Source organism: Vitis vinifera, chromosome 17 (assembly GCF_030704535.1).
Source record: "Vitis vinifera cultivar Pinot Noir 40024 chromosome 17, ASM3070453v1".
NCBI classification, from domain to species: Eukaryota; Viridiplantae; Streptophyta; class Magnoliopsida; order Vitales; family Vitaceae; genus Vitis; species Vitis vinifera.
The window spans coordinates 16,842,146-16,849,632 of NC_081821.1; the positions used below are offsets into that span (position 1 = coordinate 16,842,146).

The 7,487-nt window shown below is 34.4% G+C and overlaps 1 long non-coding RNA gene across 1 annotated transcript; it reads left to right on the plus strand.

The window, feature by feature from the left end:
• Positions 1 to 5,532: 5,532 nt before the first annotated feature.
• LOC132252830 (uncharacterized) lies at positions 5,533 to 6,277 on the plus strand. Its single transcript, XR_009464636.1, has 2 exons — positions 5,533 to 5,675; positions 5,770 to 6,277. It is a non-coding gene; the product is annotated as an uncharacterized LOC132252830 (long non-coding RNA).
• Positions 6,278 to 7,487: the final 1,210 nt, after the last annotated feature.

A 7,487-nucleotide genomic window follows, 5' to 3' on the forward strand; every position in this document is an offset into this window, starting at 1 on the left:
TGTAGCCAAAGGATAGACATTTAGGGCAAAGTCGTTGTCTAGTAAGACTGATGGCACTCGATGGCTTGAACATGCAACATTGATATACAAGGGACGAACGTGATCTGATCCCTTTAAGGGCAAGTTGTCATTAGACAACATAATACATGTGGCTCTGTTAGTTGTCAAAATGTGTATGAGCCCCTTTAGGGTAGTAGAGGCGTCAATCTTGATCAGGTTGAGGGCTCTGACTAATGCATCTTTGTGCATACTAGATGAGGCCAAAATGCTCTATATGGATATACAAGCCTGCGTAGTGCGCAGCTGACGCAAAATCTCATCATACTCTCTCTAAAGCTTCTCTTTGGTCGTTGTACCAGCAAATGACCTGTCAACGGGTAGAGGCTAGGTTACTCTCCCACTCCGTGTAACTATTTGAACATCTCTGTGAGTGGGCCTGTACCCCTCAGGAAATAGAATGAAAGGTGTCATGGGTGGCATATGCTGCAAATACACTAGTGATATTGAAGGTTGTCTGGGAATCCCATCTGGGGTCAATCTGAATGGCCTGGGAATATGCTGGTCAGAGGTATATCCAATGAAGTCTAAATCAACATACAAATTGATCAGCTGAGGAGCCTCTCCATCCCATCCCATCATAAATATCTCATCCCCTACGCACTCAATCAAATGTACCCCTTTTGGGGATGGAGGTACGACTCTAGTATCGTGAGTGGGGAACGAGTCTATGGTCACACTAGGTCGTCCCAAGTCAGCTAGGCCCTGATCAATTAGATCCTGAATAGCATGTCTCAAAGCTGCACAATTGTCTATGTCATGACCTGCCATCTGGTGGTAGGCACAATGAAGATCTGCTCGATATCCTGGTGGGGTTGGCTACGACGGTGGTTTGGGCAATAATGGAGCAATCAGTCCCCCTTCAACTAACCTTTGAAAGGCTTGGCTCAAGGGCATCCCAAGCTATGAGAACTGTCTAACGGATCTCGATAGAGGCGGTGCTCTATACTGATGATGGAACTGCATAGGTGGCCTCTGAGTCGTCTGAGTGGCGTATATTGGTTGCGGCGGCAAGTGTAGATAAGTAGGCCCTATTGGCCTGGTGGGGACAACTGGTCTATACTAATCATGTTGTATTGTTGGATAAGGAGTATCTAAAAACCGTCTTTGAGTTTGATGGCACCATGAAGACTTGTGGTCCATCATGCCAATAGTACCAACATCTTATGGTCTGGGGCCTGACCCGGGTTTCTTTCCCTTTGAGTTTGAAGGGGAAAAGTCTTCCCATAATTCCCTGGCTATATCGTCCTTAATGCCATAGAGGGCCTATACCAATGAGCCAAAATCAATTTGAGAAAAACCCATGAGATGCCTAGCAAATCAGGATTGAAGGTTGCGCGTAATCATACTGATCTGATCTCGCTCTAAAGGTCTATCAATAATCTGTGATATCTTGTCCCTTTAGTGAGATATGAATGAGGTAACTGACTCATTTGGCCGCTGTCTAAGGGCCTTAAACTCTCTTCCTGATACATCCTTTACTGTGTTAAAGGAGTATTGTTTGAGGAATTCCTGTGCTAAATCACTCCAGGTCCTACGCCATGAGGGGTCTAGTGAAGCAAACCAATGTTGCGCGACACCACTCAGTGACAGGGGAAACAACATAATCATCTATGCCTCATCTAGTCTGTGCCCATGCATAACAGTGTTGTACAACTACAAATGGATACGGGGGCACCTAATCCCCGTGTATCTCTCAATATCTGACATGCGGAACTCAATAGGCAATGGTGCAACTGGCAAATCATCATACCCATCCCAATTCATAACTACATCTGAAACATGCAACAACCTCATCCTCTTCTCAATTCTATTAATGCGGGCCTGAGTATCATTTGTAACTTGTGCAGGTGCCACAATAGAATGTGGCATAGTCTCAGTCTGCCCATGTAGAACAAATGCCCCAACCTATGGAGCTGACTGAATTGGTAGTGGTGAAGGCAGAGGAACCGTGTGGTCCTATTGTATGGTATGGCCAGATGGTGGTGGTGGTGGTATATTAGAGTCATGTGAGGTGCTCCCCTGAATCGACATTGGTTAGGCCTAGTGCCTATCAATCCTTTGTCCCAATCCTAAGATAGCGTCTCTGAGCAACACCATAGTGTCTGTGATCTTGACTAGCTGGTCAATAGTAGCATATTGGGGGTCCATATCTCTATGAATTGATAGTTGTCCTATCTAGCTATACTGGTCTAATCCTCTCACAAGTCTACCTCCGACCTTGATCCAAGCTCCCTAACCCAGGTCGTATTCTCAATTAACAATCTTGTAATGAAAATGAGGGTATCAACCCCCATGACTATCAAACTTGACATAAATAAAATAATAAAATCTGGTTTTTAATAAGTAAAATAGTATAATTAGAAAAAAAAAAAAACTTGAAAACTTCTCTTAAAGCTACCAAATCATCTTTCTAATAAAAATATAAAACTTTCTTTTTTTAGAAAATAAAATTGAATTTTTTAATAAAATTGAGAAGTCTTTTTTTTTTTAAAAAAAAAATTTGAAGTATTTTTAAAAAAATTATAATTTATTTTATTTTTTTTAGCAAAATAAGGATAAAATCTTCTCTATTTAAATAAAATAAAAACTTTTTTTAAATAATAAATTCTTAATTTTCACAAATTTGAAATAAATTTTATGGAATAAAATTGTGGAGCTCTTTTTGAAATTAGGAAACTTGCTAATAAAATAAAGATAAAATCACTTGGTAGTATATATTTTCTAATAAAATTAAATAAAAACCACTTTTTTTAATATATATATATATATATTAATTAGATTTGGAAATATTTTTATAAAGACTTCTTTTCTAAAATAAAGTTTGTTTGAAAATAATTTTCATGAATAGAAGTGGTAAAAAAAATCTTTTTTCTAGAATTGTTTGGAAAATAATTTTCATAACTAAAAGTTGTAAAAATCATTGTTAATAAAATCATTGGATTGGAATCTCTTTTTTGTAAATATCTTGTACAAGTATTTTTCAATAATTTGTAAAAATTTTATTTAAACAAAAATTGAATCAAAATGTTTCTTAAAAATAAATTTGTAAAAATTCATTCTTTCCTAGTAAAAAAAATCATTTCTTGTAAATAAAATCATATTAAAACCCCTTTTTTTAGGGAAATTGTATTCATAAATTCTTTATAATAAAAATAAGGGAAATTATTTGGAAATAAATTTGAATGTGAATAAGAATCAATTTTTTTTGTAAATAAATTGGAATCAATAATTTAAAATTGCTTTTAGTGTAAATAAATTCTTTCAAAAGTTCTTTAAAGTATGTTATAATATTTGGGATAACAAAACTTTTTTTTTTTTTCCAATTAATCCAAAAAATCATTTTGTGCAAATTCTCTCATTATTTGAGTAGTATATTCTTACAACTTGTCTTTATTTTATTTTGTTGTATATTATTGTATTTTGTATTCCATCTTATATTATTATATATATTTGCATTGTATTTTCTATTATCCATTATTAATTAGTCAATTATCATAATTCCTTCTGTATGTTTAATACAGACGGTAACTATATATGTTTAGAAGGGTGTTTTGACTTACTACTATACTTTTTCTATAGATAATTAATCTGATTATTTAATCTTTTTTTTTTTTTTTCTGTATAAACTTGCCATTTTTTCAAATAAGCAATTATAAAAGTTTTTTATTTTTATTTTGTTTTCCTTTTAAAAATAAGTTAAAATATGTGATGATTTCAATTTTTCAAAAATCATTATTTTACTAATAAAAAATAAGTATTGCTATCAAATGGGAATGCATGTGAAAAATAAAGGTTCACAATATTATTTTATTTTATTTTTATAATTTTTATTTTGTTATTTCTTCATATTTTTCTGTTATTTTTATAAATTATTGAAAATAATTTATACTTGTTCTTTAAAATTTATTTTTTATTTTTATCTTGTTTTTTAAAAGCAGTTTTTTCTAGGATAAAGGCCAAAAAAATACTATGAAATTTTAAAAACGATATTTTACTTTTAAAATGGGAAAAATGTTTTTAATTCACACGTAGAAATATGATGTAAAAATTTGTCAATGTTTCTATTCATAGCTTTTTCTAGTTAGCCGAGGGTTGTGCAAAAACCAAGGCAGCCGTGCTTCAAATAACAAAAGATATAAAATACCTGTCATTCTTCTTCCAGAAAGGAGGGAGTATTGCAATTATTATTTTTCCGAGCTTCTTTCTTGTTGCCTAACTTGAGCTTCCAACTTCCAACCACATGAAGGAGTATTATTTTTTACACAAACAAATTATCTTTTTCATCAATAACCGCTCACCACTCTTAATAATCTAAAGTCTTTCATTGTTTTTATTCTATAATTTAGAATTGCAAGAATTTAGAGTTTGTTAGTTTTCGTAAGAAGAATATTTATTTTTGGATTTTTTTATTATTATTAGTGCATTCTTAAATATGAATGAATAAATAAATATTTTGTTAACATTTTGGAAATTACTCGCTTTACAAAATATCTTCAAAATTGTTATGAAATAATGAGAATTGACAATAAGAAAAACAGAATCAGAACATATCGATTTACGTGAAAAATCATAAGCCCAAAAAAATCCTAAGCAAACGAAAAGAAGATCTATTATATAAAAAATTGATATAAAAAAAGAGAGTTGTCAGCGATTACAATAAAAATATAATCATTATTTATATATATACATATGCGAGAGTAATTAATAAAACATATTTATATTATAAGCTTTTCAGATCAGATCAAATAGAAATCGGGCAACCAAACTTTAATCATAATAATTTTTATTATTTAACATATTTTATATATTATATTATTATTTTTTTCTATTTTGAAAAACAAGAAAGGTGTACTTGTTGAGTAAACAGAAACCTTGATATCTACAATGGTCCAGCAAATTTTGTCCAATCTCTAGTCAGAAAATATTGTTGGCCGGCCTATGAAGCTGTCGTCCGGCCAGCCATAATAAATTCTTCTGCCACAACTGCCAAAAGAAATTGACATGTCCAAGAGATGCATCGAGTATAAATAAATAAAAGCCAGACTCCTAACATGTATTAAGCGTGCGAGATGGCTTCCAAAGCTGTGGTGAACTCAGCTCTTGTGTTGAGAATCCTCACCCTCTTGCTTTTGGCTGCCTCGGTTGTGGTAATGGCCACCAACAATTTTAAGTTTAGTGATGGTACCAAAACCAGCTTTACGGATGTCATTGCTTACAGGTATTATATATGACTCTATTTTTGTTTCTTATCAACCCCTTCACTTTGGTTGGGGCAACCCTCGAAACAAATATAGGCTTTAGCCAAACTGTATTTTATATAAAAGTTTTTATTTTTTAAAAAAGTGTATCGACACAGCTCATTATCGTGAATCAAAACTTTCAGACAATTAGGCAAAAATCCTAATAAAGATGAACCAAACACGGTCTCAACCCTAACCCACGTGGGTTGGATCGTATCAGTTTGTTGATGAATTCTCGATCGGTTTGGCAGGTATGTGGCTGCTACGGGTGCGGTCGGATTTTTGTACACGGTGGCGCAAATACCCTTTGCTGTATATCATGCCTGTACTGAAAAGAGGCCCCTTCGCCCGGAGTTCGACTTCTATGGAGACAAGGTCCGTTAGAAACATTAATTTCCTTAATTTTGCAGCAAAATACAAGAGATTAAAAGAATTAACCCCTTGGAATGGCATACATGCATGCATGCAGGTCATTAGCTTGCTTCTGGGCACCGGTGTGGGAGCTGGTTTTGCAGTCACTTTTGAGTTTAAAAGAAATTTGAATGATTTTGTACAAGGTGTGGAAGATTTGAGTGGTCAAGATTTAAGTGAATTCAAATCCAAGACGGAGAAATTCCTGGATAGGGCGACAATTGCTACAGGTCTGCTGTTCCTGGGATTCATTTGCATGGCCATTCTTTCAGTACTTTCATCCCTCAGTAGGAGTAGTGCTAAATCAAGCAAAGGCTTCTTTGGATGATCACCATCAAATTCTCAAACTTAGGGAATTCAGTTATTCTAATATTATTGTGAATCAGCGTTGATGTTCCTTGTTTTTTTTGCTACGATTTGATTTTGTTTCTGGGTGCATGCATGGTTCCTGTAATGCAGATACAACATTATTTAGCTGGGTTTTTATTTCATTGTCACTATTTTGTATTGGAGTCGAGACTCTGTTTTCAAAGTGTTAAGTCAACATGATAAATTGGTTTTCTTTCTCTCTCATTGCTTCTTTAGAGTTTCACTTGTACAGCTACCATTTTATGAGGAGATTACATGTGTAGCACAGCTCTTCTAGTAATCTCACCACTCTATATATTTAGTTAACAGCCTTGCTTGGTAATCAACGAGCCATTCCAACATTCCCTCTCCTCATCCTTTTCTTTTCTGACTTTGTTTTTTTTCCCGTTAACTTTTTGTTTTGATTTGGTATCAGAGCATTTTTAATCCAAATGGATTCTTCTCCTTCAACCCCTACTTCTGCTTAAGAAAACTCTCAAAACCCTACCCAATGACCAGAAAACCCAATTCATGTTTCTCCTCTACCACCGTTTTTTCATCAAGCTGATCTCTAGATTCAACATCAGTTTCCTCTTCCATATCTCCAATAACCCCTTTCAACTCTCAATCAGTCCCTCAGTATTAAGCTAGACAAAGACAACTAGTTGCTCCGGAAGAATCAACTTTTGAATGTTATAACTGCCAATAGGTTTGAAGATTTCATAGATGGAACCAATGCTCCTCCTCCTTGATTCTTAAACCCAGAACAACAAATCATCAATCCCCAATTTCGGATGTGGCATCATCTCCACTGAATTCTGTGAGCTGGTTCTATTCCTTAGTCACAAAAGGGATGCTTAGCAAAATCGTCGGACTCACCATAGCCTCTTGGAGATTTGGAACACTCTCGAGAGAACCTATACTACAACATTTCACTCTCTTTGTCTTGGAGCTTCGCACTGAAATTCAATCAATCAAGAAAGACGGTCTCATTCCTGATGAGTATGTTGTTAAGGTTAAGAATGTTGTAGATAAGCTTGGTTCCATTGGTAAACCTGTCTTAGATAAAGACCAGTTGATCTACCTATTTCAAGGTTTAGGAGCTGAGTACAATCCCTTTGTAACATCTTTCAATGATATATCTAATCAGCCAACCATAGAGGAGGTTCATAGTCTTCTTTTAAGCTTTGATCTTATATTATAGAGGCAAAATGTTGTTGAACAATTGAATGTGAATATGGCTCAAGCTAAACTTGCTGTGTTTGCTAACAAGAAACCTTTCAAGATAAACTAACAAAACTCTCACAAGTTCCCTTCAAAATCTCTACCTCAACCTTACTACAACCCACAGAGCCAGAATTCCTCCTACATAGCAACAAACACTACTACAAAAAAACAAAACAAGGACGCTCTTATCCTTGGCGCTTT